We start from the raw sequence: 15490 nt of genomic DNA on the forward strand, positions 1-15490 counted from the left end.
CTTGGCCTCCCAAAGTGCTGGGATTACAGGTGTGAGCCACCACACCCGGCCTACTTTTTTACTAGAGATGAGGTCTTACCATGTTGGCCAGGTTGGTCTTGAACTCTTGGCCTCAAGCAATCCCCCCACCTCGGCCTCTCAAAGGGCTAGGATTACAGGCGTGAAACACCACGCCCAGCTATTCTGCAAATTAAATGAGATATTTCTGTGCAATTCTTAGCATAACACCTGCCTCGCACACCATAAGAACACAATAAAAGCTGTTATTATTATTACTACCTAGCTAAGTACTAGGCACATAATAGGTGCTAACTTTAACTTAAAAATAATCATTTATTACTACATCAACACTTGATAGTCTTATTTCAATAACAAATGTTTCTTGACTACAACAACATACACTGATCATTTCTCGTGGCTTAAAACTCTCCCAGACTTACCAATATTAGTGGCACCAGCATCCAGACTGTTTTCTACTAACTCCTTCACTGCAGTGCTTAGACTCAGTACCACCGGCCCAGAGCAAATCTGATGGACTGACTTCCGATCAATAGGTTTGATGGCCTTAGCAGGTTCTGTACTAAAGAAATGTTACAAGAAACAAAGCAAGTATTCAGCTATATATTTTCATCCTGATTTTAAGTGTGGGAAATGACTCAACACTGTAAATAGTTTATGGGGCTAATCTATTCATTTATTATATTAACAAATACATTTATTATATCCAGAAATAGAAACACTGTTTTACAATCCTTAAACATGTACCCAAAATACTTCTGGATAGATACTTCAAATTCAACAGATCCTTACTATCTAATTATACTAGGATCCACATGGAGAAAACACACATTTTGTCTCTCAAATTACCAAAATCTTTGGCAACAATGGTGTCTTCTTTCTTGAAAACTGAAAGCATGGCCTGGTGGGGTGGCTCATGCCTGTAATCCCAGCACTTTGGGAGGCAGAGGCAGGCGGATCACTTGAGGTCAGGAGTTGGAGACCATCCTGGCCAACATGGTCAAACCCTGTCTCTACTAAAAATACAAAAAATTAGGCAGGCATCACGGTGGGCGCCTATAAACCCAGCTACTCGGGAGGCTGAGGCAGGAGAATCACTTAAACCCGGAAGGTGGAGGTTGCAGTGAGCTCAGATTGCAGCATTGCACCCCAGCCTGGGCAACGAGCAAAAAAAAAAAAAAAAAAAAAAGTGAAAGCAACATAATTTCCCACATAATTAGAAAAACCAACAGTATACTGGAAAATACATAATGTTTAAGTCAAAATCATCTCAGAAATTGGGTACCAGTTACATAACTATTCCTTATACACAGTTGCCTTTGATACCCTACTCCAAATTGAAGCTGCCAGCTGCTGTCTTAGCAAAGACCCTCAAAGTTCTTGCTGTACTAGCTTTAAGAGTTTTATAACGGTTTTATCTCCCCTTATTCCCTGCTCCAAGCCATCCTCCACTCTATCACCAGAGCTATTTTTGAAATCACAAATCTGGTCAAATAATTTTTCTGCTTAAAAATTTACTAGTGCCCCACTTCCTGCTATATGAAATTGAAAATCTAGTCATCACTGGGCCCAAAACTACCTTCTTTTCAGAATCTCTCTAATCCTTTCCCTTCATCAAGTCCCCTACAGCATCATCATTATTATTATTTATTATGATTATTATTATTTGAGAGTACTCACCCTGTCGCCCAGGCTAGCGTGCAATGGCATGATCTCACCTCACTGCAGCCTCTGCCTGCCAGGTTCAAGCGATTCTCCTGTCTCAGCCTCCCAAGTAGCTGGGATTACAGGCACCCACCATCACACCCGGCTAATTTTTGTGTTTTTAGTAGAGATGGGGTTTCACCATGTTGGGCAGGCTTGTCTTGAACTCCTGACCTCAGGTGATCTGCCCACCTGGGCCTCCCAAAGCGCTAGGATTACAGGTGTGAGCCGCCGCAACCGGCCGTGCCCTATATTGCAGCACAGTGAACAATTGTTTCCTGAACATCACAAGCTCTTTTAGACACTACACTGTATAAGCAGGTCTCTGTCTAAACCGCTCTCCTCTTCCTCCTCTGCCCAACCAATGTCTGCTCATCCAAAGAATGTATCCCGTGTGTTTATTAACTTAGCAATTTCCAGTAAACAGTTTAATTGATAACTTGTTAAGAGAAGGCAGGAAACCTCCATGAAAGAGAAATCATTGGGTATTTCCTACAGCATTTAACACATCGTAGGCCTTCAATAAACCCTTGTGAAATAAACAAACCTCTTTACTCTTCATTCTACCTTGCTAAGAATCTCACCGAAGTCTGTCTACCACGTGAAACTGCAGATGACCTCACAGAAAATTGAAAGAAGTATCTCTAAAAATAAGTTTATTTGGCAACACACTATAGACTACAGTCCACTTCTGATTTTTTTTTTTTTTTTTTTGAGACGGAGTCTTGCTGTGTCACCCAGGCCTGACTGCAGTGGCACGATCTCAGCTCACTGCAGCCTCCGCCTCCTGGGTTCCAGCGATTCTCCTGCCTCAGCCTCCCAAGTAGCTGGGATTACAGCCGCCCGCCACCATGCCCAGTTAATTTTTGTATTTTTAGTAGAAACAGGATTTCACCCTGTTGGCCAGGCTAGGCATGAACTCCTGACCTCATGATCCACCCGCCTTGGCCTCCCAAAGTGCTGGGATTATAGGTGTGAGCCACCGCGCCCGGCCCACTTCAGATATTTATTTTCAGAAGGGAGCGCATTTAGATACAGACCGAAAATATGTTTAAATGTCTCAATACATTTAAATGTAGTTACTTAAATATATCTAATATATTTAAATGCAGAGAGCAAATCTGCGTTTACAAATCTGACACGGAATGCAACTGTGCTAGCCAAGATTCGGTGTAGCTTACCAGCTAGAAATCACATACCCTAACAGGTAGAAATGCATTGCATTTTGTAAAACTGCGCAGCTATGCAAATTAGGATGTGTCTGGACGCTCTACCTTCCCCAAAATAACCTCCATTTTTTAAAAAGGCCAGGCACAGTGCATCACGCCTGTAATTCCAGCACCTTGGGGGGCCGAGGCGGGCGGATTGCTTGAGCTCAGGAGTTCGAGATCAGCCTGGGCAACATAGCGAAATCCCCGTCTCTACAAAAATAAAAAATAAAAAATTAAATAATATAAAAATAAAAATAAAATGGGAGAGACAACAGGTAGAAAGGAAATGCATTCAGTCTATGGGGATTTCACGCTCCGGCTTCAAGTCCACTGCCCTGTGATGGGATGTGGGCAGGGCCTGTCTGGGACAGGCCGAACCCAACTCCTTACAGGGCCGAATCCTTTGCCCGCAGCCCAGGACCCCGAAGGAGCTTGCCTCGGCCTCAAGGCGCACCCAAGGGGCACCGGATCGCTGGGGCGCTGAGGACGCCGCTCGGGGACCTCCACGCGGCAGCCTCGCCACGCCCCTGGGCCATGTTCTCCCCATTTCCAGGGAGGTTGGAACGCCGTGGTTCTCAAGGAGGGCGCGCAAGAGTGGAGACCGCGAGTCCAGCTCACCTCGAGCTCTCAGCTGGCTCCATGGACTCAATACCCGATCCGCCTCCGAGCCTGGGAAACTTCCCCTTCCCAGACTCCCACAGGCGCCCCGCCTCCCGAGCTCCCATTGGCTGCTTTTGACGTTGTGCTCCACCCTTTCCGGGCGGGGTGAAAAAAATACTTCCCGTCTCTCCTTTTCGCCTATTGGCTCTGTCAAACGTCGAGTCCGTGACGTCAAAGAGCATGGGCCAATCAGAGCACACCGGACTGCGTTTTCTGCGAACCACCGCAGCAGGGTTAGAAGGGAGATGGCCGCCCTCAGTTGTGGTCTTCGACGGCTTCCGAGCATTGGTGTCTGGCACGCACTTGTTTTGGTTCCGCCAAGTCGATGGACCAGGTAAAGCCTTATCACTGGCGCCGCGCGCTTCTCCGTCTGGAACTTCCCACCTGCATGTACCGGCTCCCCAACGTGCAATGCGGGAGTAGCGGCCCAGCGCCCTGCGTTGGCCACGTGCGGGTAGGAGCGCGACCCCCCCCCCCCGCCCAGTGCGCACGCGCGGCGGCCCGCTGTTGGCCCGAGTCCCCCCGGGCCTGAAGGAATGTGTCCCACCCAGTTCGCGGTCCCACCCAGGCATCTGTGCCCGCCGGCCAGGGACTCACCCAAACCTTTATGTTTTAAAAGATTTACTTAGGCTGGCGCCATGGCTCACACCTGCAATCCCAGCACTTTGGGAGGCCCAAGCAGGCGGGTCACCTGAGGTCAGGAGTTGGAGACCAGCCTGGCCAACATGTTGAAACCTCGTCTCTATTAAAAATACAAAAATTAGCCGGGCGTGTGGCGGGCGCCTGTAATCACAGCCACTCGGGAGGCTGAGGCAGGAGAATCGTTTGAACCCTGGAGGCGGAGTTTGCAGTGAGCTGAGATCGAGCCATTGCACTGGAGCCTGGGAAACAAGAGTGAAACTGTGTCTCAAAAAACCAAAAATATTTTTTATATATGTAATATATAAAATATATATAATATATGATATCATATCTCATATATGATATCACATATATGATATGATATATCGCATATATATGATATGATATCATATATAATGTCACATATGATATCATATATAATGTCATATATGATATATATAATGTCATATATGATATATAATGTCATATATGATATATAATGTCATATATGATATATAATGTCATATATGATATATAATGTCATATATGATATATATATGATATCATGTCATCAATCATATCATATCATATATATGATATATATATACACATCTTTCCTGGTCGGGCGCAGTGGTTCACGTCTGGAATCTTAGCGCTTTGGGAGACCGAGGCGGGAGGATTGCTTGAATTGCTTCAGCCCTGAGAGTTTGAGACCAGCCTGAGCAACATAGTGAGACCCTTGTCTGTATTTTTTTTTTTTTTTTTTTTTTTTGAGTTGGAGTCTAGCTCTGTCGCCCAGGCTGGAATGCAGTGGCCTGATCTCGGCTCACTGCAAGCTCCGCCTCCCAGGTTCACGCCATTCTCCTGCCTCAGCCTCCCGAGTAGCTGGGACTGCAGGTGCCCGCCACCACGCCCGGCTAATTTTTTTTTTGTATTTTTAGTAGAGACCGGGTTTCACCGCCTTAGCCATGTTGGGCTCGCTCTCCTGACCTTGTGAGCCGCCCGCCTCGGCCTCCCAAAGTGCTGGGATTACAGTCGTGAGCCACTGGGTCCGGTCGCCTTGTCTCTATTTTTTAAATATTTTAATTAAAATAAAAATCTATCCATATTTTTTCTTTTTTTTTTTTTTTTTTGCATATGGCTGCTTAAACATGTTCAGAGATTGTACCCTCTGAAAAGTGAATAGCACATAAATGCTCATTTTGAGGAATTACAAAGTGAACCCTAGGGTCACCACCTCCCAGGTTGACACACGATGTCACTGCTCCATTCTTTCCACTTAAACCTTCCCCCCCAACCCCCCCGCAGGTCCTGATTTTTATGATAATTATGTCCTGCTTGTGTCTATTATTTTGTTAACACAGTATCCCTAAACAATACAGTGTGGGTTTTTGTTTGTTTTTTTTTTGTTTTTTTCAGACAGTCTCACTCTGTCATCCAGGCTGGAGTGCAGTGGTGTGACCTCGGCTCCCTGCAACCTCTGCCTCCCGGGTTCAAGCAGTTCTCCCGCCTCAGCCTCCTGAGTAGCTGAGATTACAGGCGCCGTCCACTGCACCCGGCTAATGTTTTTATTTTTTGTAGAGACGGGGTTTCACCATGTTGGCCAGGCTGGTCTCAAACTCCTGACCTCAAGCGATCTGCCCGCCTGGACCTCCCAAAGTGCTGGGATTACAAATATGAGCCACTGGTGCCCAGCCCTGGCTTCTTTTTTGTAGACATTATTTTAGAAGTCATTTTATTGTGAGTAACAACAGAGGTATTCATTTTCTCTGTAGTATGCTGTTCCATTGCATAACTCTCCCACATATATTTATCCATCCTACTTGCTCAGGGACACTGGATTGTTTTCCATTTTAACCTGCTATGAACAATTCTGCAGTGAATATTCTTTTTTTTTTTTTGGAGACGGAGTCTCGCTCTGTTGCCCAGTTTGGAGTACAGTGGCGCGATCTCGGCTCACTGCAACCTCCACTTCCTGGGTTCACGCCATTCTCCTGCCTCAGCCTCCTGAGTAGCTGGGACTGCAGGTACCCGCCACCATGCCCGGCTAACTTTTTGTATTTGTAGTAGAGATGGGGTTTCACCGTGTTAGCCAGGATGGTCTCGATCCCCTAACCTCGTGATCCGCCCACCTCGGCCTCCCAAAGTGCTGGGATTACAGGCGTGAGCCACTGTGCCCGGTCTCTGCAGTGAATACTCTTATACAGAGGAGCAGGCATGGGGTATGTACTAACGAATGGGACTGCTGGCTCAGTGGCTCGCCTGGCTTTCCACTCTAGTAAATTGTTTTCCAAGGTTGTTAGACTGGTTGGTGCACTCTCTTCCCACTCCCCAGCGAGGTAGAATTCCTGATGTTTGCATCCTGCCTAAAGCTGGTGGGTGTAGCCTGGTATCCTAGGGTAGTGTTAGTTTGGATTTCTCCAGACTTCTCTAAGTTGAGGACCTTTTCATATTCACTGGCCGCTGTGATTGCTCTTTTGTAATGTACCTGCTCAAGTCTTTCACTCTTTTCTCATTGCAGACGTACATCCTGGGTTTCCAGCAGGAGAAACAGGCTTGTCGATTCTGACACAAGATGGGTGAATCGGTAACTTTTCTGGTCTGTTTTCCCACTGCTTGTTATCCTTCTGTTTTCTTTAATGGCTTTCTGCCTGGATCCAGAGGGACGGACTTTCTTTTGAAACCCAGTAACACCACTGTTATTTCAGTCCAGAGCTAAGACAGAAATAGCAGACATGGTTCAATGGTCCCTGCACCTAGAGAGTGCCGTGGAAACAGGGCCCAGTCACCCTCCAACTGCACAGTCCCATGAAACCAGAAAGACAACCCAGGTTGGAGGATGTCACCTTTCATTTAAGACCAAGTTTTGCAGGGTCTTTTTAATTTCGTTTTTAAGTGTGCTGCCTAACTTCCTTTGGGCTTTTATTTGTGAACTTATAACTTAGAGGACACATAATCTCACTCTTCTAGCAATTTCTCTGGGAGATGATAACAGTGTGGACAGATGAATAATTAGCAATAAAACATCTTGGCCAGGCGTGGTGGCTCCCGTCTGTAATCCCAGCACTTTGGGAGACCAAGGCAGGTGGACCACTTGAACCTAGGAGTTCAAAACCAATCTTGGCAACATGGTGAAACCCCATTTTTACAAAAAATACAAAACTTAGCCAGGTGTTGTAGCATGTGCCTGTAGTCCCAGCTATTCAGGAGGCTGAGGTGGGAGCATCACTTGAGCCCCGGAGGTCAGGGCTGCATTGAGCTGTGATCGTGCCACTGCACTCCAGCATGGGCAACAGAGTGAAACCCTGTGTCAAAAAAAAAAAAAAAAAAAAAGCAATCAAGCATCTCCAGGGTAAATGAGAGCAACATGAAGAATAAGCTGCTTATAAATACATATAAATTAAAACAAATTGATAAAAACAATATACCACATCATAATCTAATCTCAGCAAGGAAAACAACAGCCCGACATTAGAAGGCACCAATGACATAAAACAGATCTTGAACATTTTGGTATTACTCAGATCATGAAGGAATAGCTCAAGTTGCACTCAGGCTTAAAAATCACAAGCCACGTTACACATATAGTACTTCAGACATTCTTTATTCCTGACTGAGTTTTTTTTGTTTTTGAGATGGAGTCTCACTCTGTCGACGAGGCTGGAATGTAGTGTCATGATCTCGGCTCACCGCAGCCGCCGTCTCCCGGGTTCAAGCAATTCTCCTGCCTCAGCCTCCCCAGTAGCTGGGATTACAGGTGCCCACCACCACGGCCAGCCAATTTTTTGTATTTTTAGTAGAGACGGGGTTTCACCATGTTGGCCAGGCTGGTCTCGAACTCCTGACCTCAAGTCATCTGCCCGCCTTGGCCTCCCAAAGTGCTGAGATTACAGGCGTGAGCCACTGCGCCTGGCCCTTACTGATCTTTGAATCCAGTAGTTGCATTTTTGGCCCTATTGGAGCAGACAACCTACTGCCATTTGTGGAAATTAGCAAGCTTGTACACAAACAGTGTACAAATACAGGCTGGTTAAGAGAGGTTGGAAATATGACTCAGGACTAATCATTAAGTAACAGAATATTACACAGGTTGTAGCCTTCCCTGTCACACACCTTGCTTTCAAATTTATTTTCAGTCAGCACCTAGTTCTTTTTTGTTTCTGAGATGGAGTCACCCTGTCGTTCAGGCTAGAGTACAGTGGTGGGCTCTTGGCTCACTGCACCCTCCCCCTCCTGGGTCCAAGTGATTCTCCTGCTTCAGCCTCCTGAGTAGCTGGGATTACAGGTGTCCACCACCAAGCCCAGCTAATTTTTGTGTTTCAGTAGAGATGGAGTTTCATCGTGTTGTCGTCTCGAACTTCTGACCTCAAGTGATCCACCCACCTTGCCCTTCCAAAGTGCTGAGATTACAGGTGTGAGCCACCGTGCCCAGCCAGCACCCAATAATTTAATTGGCATACTGAACTCTGTTCCACCCGGAAGTCAGTGGACTTCACATTTCTCTGCTGTTTGATCTTAAATAAGAGCAACAGACTAGGAGAGGTGAGAAAGTGCTGATTAAGCCCGGGGGTAAACAGGAGTTAAGCAAACAAGAGAAGAGGGAAGAGTGATTTGGATAGAGGGAACAGCACATGTGAAGATCCTGTGTTTGGAGCCAGCGTGGTGTTTTAGGAACTCCTAGGACAGTGTAGCTAGAGTACAGAGCAAAGGAGGAAATTGGGTGAGGTAATGTAGCCAGGGGCCAAATGATACAAGATGTCTGTGAGGCCATGTTAAATGTTTGACGTTTTATCCTAAGCACCTAGGAGGTTAGCAAGGGGGAGACAGTGACAATATCTGATTTTATTTTTTTGAGACGGAGTCTTGCTCTTGTCGCCCAGGCTGGAGTGCAGTGGCACAATCTCTGCTCACTGCAACCTCCGCCTCCCAAGTTCAAGCGATTCTCCTGCCTCAGCCTCCCGAGTAGCTGGGATTATAGGCACTCACACCACACGTGGATAATTTTTGTACTTTAGTAGAGATGGGGTTTCACCATGTTGGCCAGGCTGGTCTCAAACTCCTGACCTGAAGTGATTCACCTCCCTGGGCCTCCCAAAGTGCTGGGATTACAGGCATGAGCCACTGCACCCGGCCTTGTTTTAAGCGTTTGGGGATCAATTTCAGGGACCTATTGGACTATGGGGAAAACGAGATGGTTCTACTCCTGTATTTGAAAGTCTTTTTCCTTTTGGTTTCTTTAGTTTGTAGTTAAGGCTCTGCAGACTTGCATCCCATAATGTCTTTTATTTTTTTTTAATTTTTATTTTTTTGAGACAGAGTCTCACTCTGTCACCCAGGCTGGAGTACAGTGGTGCGATCATAGCTCACTGCAGCCTTGAACTCCTGGACTCAAGCAGTCCTCCCACCTCAGCCTCCTGAATAGCTGAATACAGGCCTGCGCTGCCACACCTGGCTAATTATTATTATTATTTTTTGTAGAAATGGGGTCTTGCTGTATAGCCCAGGCTGGTCTTGAACTCCTGGCCTCAAGCCATCCTCCTGCCCTGGCCTCCCAAAGTGCTGGGATTATAGGCATGAGCCACGGTGCCCAGCCTTTGTCTTAGTTTTTGGTCCCCCTCACCTGATCCCAGAGTTCTAGAACCATTCCCTTGGAAAGAAAGGGACTGGTCAGGGCTGGGGATGGAGAAGTGCTGTGGTAGGAGCCCTTTCTTCTCTTTCTTTCCCCAGCTGGATCACCATACCTACCCTGCAGTCCTCGTCTTCCTGGCCCCATAGCTCCTCCTCTCCAAGCATGTCTTCCCCACTGCAGAGAGCTGCGGGAGATACCAAGAGGGCCTTGTCTGCATCTTCTAGTTCCTCTGCCAGTCTACCCTTCGATGACAGGGACTCAAACCATACCTCAGGGGGGTAAGTAGATGTTGCATTGTGCGGCCACTTCCTGTGTCCGTGGCAGCCTTCCCCCTCTCGTTTTCCCACATTGATGATAATATGCGTGGGACTGTGTGAAAACACCAGAAGTGCTGTACTCGTTCAGCACAGTGACACCCTCCCTCCAGCTCCAGGTGTTTTTTTTTTTGGCGGTCCTAGATGTTGTAGACATCAAAATAGTAGTACATCCTGTTTTTTGGTTGGTTGTTTGTTTTTTTGAGATGGAGTCTCACCCTGTCGCCCAGGCTGGAGTGCAGTGGCGTGATCTTGGCTCACTGCAACCTCCGCCTTCCGGATCCAAGCACATCCTGTTTTTAATCCATCATCCATCGTGTCTAAACCTCTCTTAAACACATTTCTGTGTTCGGCATGTACAACCCCTGGTGGGGGCTGGGAGGTGGCAGATGGGGGAGTAAAGAGTTCTTTATTTGTTGCCTGGTAAATTGTATATACTTTTTAGCTGGTATCCCCTAGTTTTCCTACTTGGGGATTTTGTAAACAGGTCTGTGTATCCTTATTTATTACCACATATGAGTTTATTGTGTGTAGGTTATAATAATATATCTTGGTTTTTTATCTTTCCAGAAGGAAAAAAGCTAATGTCATACAGATCTGCTTTGTCCCCTAGCTGTTTTAATTGGCTTTCTCTGAATCATTTCTGTTTCTGTCAGTGCTGCTGTGGGGGACCTGATTATATCAATGTTATAAACTTGAATTGATAAGACACGTGGTTGATGTTTCACGGGGGTGGAATTTAACTCTAGGTCCATATTAGTCTCCCGTTTATGGATGAGTGATAGATGACTTCCTGAGCCATGATTATTTTTCTCTACAAAGAGCAGTGATCTCTCTACCCGCTAAGTGAGTAGCATTTGATTCTCTTCTTCAGAGAGAATACTGGGAAGGGTTGTCCTTCCCCTGCCTCATTTCCTCATTCTTCGTCTCCATTGCTTTCATGTGAAAGTTTTCCTTTAAGACCTTGTCCCAGCCAGGTGTGGTGGCTCACGCCTGTAATCCCAACACTTTGGGAGGCTGAGGCAGGTGGATCACCTGAGGTCAGGAGTTTGAGACCAGCCTGGCCAACACAGTGGAACACCTGTAATCCCAGCTACTCGGGAGACTGAGGCAGGAGAATCACTTGAACCTGGGAGGCAGAGGTTTTAGTGAGCCGAGATCACACCATTGCACTCCAGCCTGGGTGACGAGAGCAAAACTCTGTTTCAAAAAAAAAAAAAAGACTTTGTCCCAACTTCCTACTAAAAATAAGCTCATTTTTTCTTAAAATCTGAATATGTTTTTCTCATGGAGATGGGGTGCGATGAGAGAATAGGGAGGGAATAGGGTGGTTATATGTAAAGAGAACGGTACTTTCTCACAGGAATACTGACTCTTTGTTAGCTGATGAAGGCAGTGACTTTGAAGATAGCTTCTATTGCAATGTGAAGAAGAAAGCAAAAGGACCACCAAAAACAACGCCGGTGAGTCAGCCAGTTTTCTTTTGTTTTTGAGTCTTGTGGGGGAAGCAGCCCAGCTACTCAAGAGGCTGAGGCAGGACAGTGGCGTGAACCCCGGGGGCGGAGCTTGTAGTGAGCTGAGATCGCGCCACTGCACTCCAGCCTGGGTGACAGAGCGAGACTCCGTCTCAAAAAAAAAAAAGAAAAAAAGAAAACTTAAAAGAGGTTCAGGTGATACGGTTCATAAAAGGACAAGATTTACAAAGTATTAAGTGACGGAAATTGAAACAAGAGAAATTTTGAAGAGAAAAGGACTTTAGGATATAGAGATACAGGAAGGGGACTCAAGGACTTTTTTTTTTTAAGGGAAACAAGTTAATAAACTTCATAACAGTATAAAAATCAATTATTTCAGTACTGAGTCTAACTCAGACTCTGCTGTGGAACTGGCAGCGTAAGCCTACTTGTGTGATAATGATGAGACCAAGTGTTAATGTCACTGTTACCTTTTTTTCATATTTCTGATCTTTTTATACATATTAGGTGGCAAACATCCAAAGGAAGGTTCCGAGTGGCACATCGTCATAGCCGGAAACAGTCAGAGCCACCAGCCAATGATCTCTTCAATGCTGTGAAAGCCACCAAAAGTGACATGAAGGTAAAGCAGTGTCTTACCTCTGTTGATACCATCTCACTTTGGTAAGGTGGTAAGGACAAGTGTCTACAAACTTGATGTGAACATTTTAGTGTGTGTAACATATCAAGAAAGATAAGATTATGGGGTGAATCCTTGGAGTGATAGAAGGGTAACCTCGAATGAGAGAGCATGTTCTTTTTTTTTTTTTTTTTTTGAGACAGAGTTGCTTTCTTCGCCCAGGCTGGAGTGCAGTGGTACAGTCTCAGCTCACTGCAGCCTCTGCCTCCTGGGTTCAAGCGATTCTTGTGCCTCAGCCTCCCAAGTAGCTGGGATTACAGGCACATGCCACCACGCCCAGCTAATTTTTGTATTTTTAGTAGAGATGGGGTTTCGCTGGTCTCCAACTTCTGACTTCAGGTGATCCGCCCGCCTCGGCCTCCCAAAGTGCTGGGATTACAGACGTGAGCCACTGCACCCGGCTTCGAGAGAGCGTGTTCTTTTCTTAAAGCGTGTTCTTTTCTTAAAGGTATCACAGGAGTGATTATGCCTTTATTGATTGATGGAGCAGGTGACGAGAGGCATTGCAAGACATGAGAAGGAAGCTTGGATGTGGGTGTCACCTTGTTCACCCATGTTATTTTTTAGCTCCATCTTGACAATTGTACTTACTTATTTTTTCCCTTTGTTTCTTGTTTTTATAATTTTATTGAAGTTTTAATACCCAAAAGTGTACAAAGCTTCTATGTAGTTTAAAAAATAAAAATGATTACCCAGATCTCTAGCCCCAGCTCAAGAAGTGAAACATGAATATTGCTGTAGAGATCCTTTGTGTACCTTCTTTCTACCCTACCTCACAGTCCCCTTATTACCCCCAGGTAAACACTAGGGTGAATTTTGTGTTAATATTTGTCATCTTTCATTACAGTGTTACCACTATGAATGTGTTCTTCAATTATGTAAATGAATGCATTATTCAGGCTTCTGTGATTTAATTATTTCAGTTAACATTGTTTGAGATTTATCCACATTAATGTGTAATTTTATAGTTTCTGGGAAAATATTTAAAATTTTCAAACATACAGAATTTTGCTAGTTATATTTTCGTTATTTGATTTCTAACTTTGTTGTGTTGTATTCAGGGAATGTGGTGTTTGAAATTTAGGTAGGGTCTGGGCACAGTGGCTCACACCTTTGATCCCAGCACTTGGGAAGGCTGAGGCAGGCAGATCACTTGAGGCCAGGAGTTCGAGACCAGCCTGGCCAACATGGTGAAACCCCATCTCTACTAAAAATACAAAAATTAGCTGCATGTGGTGGCGTTTGTCTGTAATCCCAGCCACTTGGGAGGCTGAGGCATGAGAACTGCTTGAACCCGGGAGGCGGAGGTTGCAGTGAGCTGAGATTGTGCCACGGCACTCTAGCCTGGGTGACAGAGTGAGACTCTGTCTCAAAAAAAAAAAAAAAGAAAGAAATTTATGGAGACTTAGCCTTACGGCCTAGGATTGAGTTGGTACATTCGTTTTATCTTTTCTGTTTCTTTTTCTCCCTTTGCTTGCTTTCCTTTGGATTTCTTGTCTTCTACAAGGACCTGAGCACATTTCAATTCCAGTTGTCTTTTCCACCTTACATGCAGTTGTACAGTGTGTTAGTTTTTTTTTTTTTTTGAGACGGAGTCTTACTCTGTCGCCCAGGCTGGAGTGCAGTGACACGATCCTGGCTCACTGCAACCTCTGCCTCCCGGGTTCACGTGATTCTCCTGCCTCAGCCTCCCGAGTAGCTTGGATTACAGGTGCACGCCACCACACCCAACTAATTTTTGTATTTTTAGCAGAGACGGGGTTTCACCATTTTGGCCAGGATGGTCTTGATCTCTTGACCTCATGATCCGCCCTCCTCGGCCTTCCAAAGTGCTGGGATTACAGGTGCGAGCCACCACGCCCGGCCTTTTATTTCTTTTTTTGAGCCCATTCTCTCCCTCTTTTAGTTTTAAAATTTTATTAAACATAGTCATTTTATAATCTATGGTAGATGATTATCTAAAGTCTTTGTGAATATAATTCTGTCAGTGCCTTGTTTCTTTATATGTTTTACTAGGTTTACTGTGAGCCACTCATTTTCCCTGGAGTTCTTATGTGCTGGAATTCTTTGGGGCCTAGGTCAAAGGTGGGTTTTTTTTTTTTTTTGAGACGGAGTCTCGGTCTGTCACCCAGGCTGGAGTGCAGTGGCGTGATCCCTGCTCACTGCAAGCTCCGCCTCCTGGGTTCAGGCCATTCTCCTGCCTCAGCCTCCCGAATAGCTGGGACTACAGGCGCCTGCAACCACGCCGGCTAAATTTTTGTATTTTTAGTAGAGACAGGGTTTCACCATGTTAGCCAGGATGGTCTCGATCTCCTGACCTCGTGATCCGCCCACCTCGGCCTCCCAAAGTGCTGGGATTGCAGGCGTGAATCACCGCGCCCGGCCCCAAAGGTGGGTTTTTAAGAGAGGAACCTGCTGTTGCTTTGACAGTTGCCTGGGGACACTCCAGAATCACTTTTTTTTTTTTTTTTTTGAGACAGGGTCTCGTTCTTTCTAGGCTGGAGTGCAGTGGTGCTATCACGGCTCCCTGCTGGTTTGACCTCCCTCAGTGGCGAGGGGGTGACCCTCCCATCTCAGCCTCTCGCATAGCTGGGACTATAGGCATGTGCCACCATGCCTAATTATTCTGTTTCTGGTAGAGCAGCCTGGGCAACATGAGTTTCACTTTACTTGGGTTACTGCTCCCAGCCTGAATCACTTTTAATTATCTGAATGATTATTCTGGGCTGGGTGTGGTGGCTCGTGCCTATAATCCCAGCACTTTGGGAGGCTAAGGTGGGCCTCACTTGAGGTCAGGAGTTCAAGACCAGCCTGGCCAATATGGTGAAACCCTGTCTCTACTAAAAATACAAAAATTAGCCATTAGCCAGGCGTGGTGGCACACACCTGTAATCCCAGCTACTCGGGAGGCTGAAGCAGGAGAATGCTTGAACCTGGGAGGTGGAGGTTGTAGTGAGCTGAGATCTCGCCATTGCGCTTCAGCTTGGGCTACAGAGTGAGACTGTCTCAAAAAAAAAAAAAAAGGAAAAGATAAAAAAGATTATTCTGATAATGTATGTGGTGTGAATCTTGACTGCAAATCCAGATCTGAGGGCTCACTGTGGTTCTGGATTCTCAAGGAGGAGTTATTTTTTTTTCCCTCCACTGCACCCTCAGGTCATAACAAGCTAGTTTTCTTG

General features: G+C 45.8%; 2 protein-coding genes across 31 annotated transcripts in view; one reads left to right on the top strand and one right to left on the bottom strand.

Moving 5' to 3' along the window:
- The window catches only part of LOC100450485 (DNA mismatch repair protein MutL-like), a 36265-nt gene extending 32590 nt beyond the window's left edge, over positions 1-3675 (bottom strand). The window contains 2 exon segments of the mRNA XM_063725970.1: positions 441-580; positions 3552-3675. The gene's annotated coding sequence lies outside the window, so the exon portion shown is untranslated.
- Positions 1-15490, top strand: part of LOC100437158 (putative speedy protein E7) — a 73747-nt gene that overhangs the window by 35773 nt on the left and 22484 nt on the right. For 4 of the 30 annotated variants that reach the window (XM_063725948.1, XM_063725942.1, XM_063725944.1 and 1 more), the window contains exons 1-5: positions 3781-3927; positions 6736-6813; positions 9942-10121; positions 11521-11620; positions 12140-12254. The gene's annotated coding sequence lies outside the window, so the exon portion shown is untranslated. Of the gene's footprint in view, positions 1-3742; positions 4048-6735; positions 6814-8537; positions 8757-9941; positions 10122-11520; positions 11621-12139; positions 12255-15490 lie in introns of those variants that run through there. The other 26 variants (XM_063725946.1, XM_063725951.1, XM_063725954.1 and 23 more) reach the window with 15 other exon arrangements.

The sequence above is a fragment of the Pongo abelii genome, chromosome 6 (genome assembly GCF_028885655.2).
Source record: "Pongo abelii isolate AG06213 chromosome 6, NHGRI_mPonAbe1-v2.0_pri, whole genome shotgun sequence".
In the NCBI taxonomy this organism is placed as follows: domain Eukaryota; kingdom Metazoa; phylum Chordata; class Mammalia; order Primates; family Hominidae; genus Pongo; species Pongo abelii.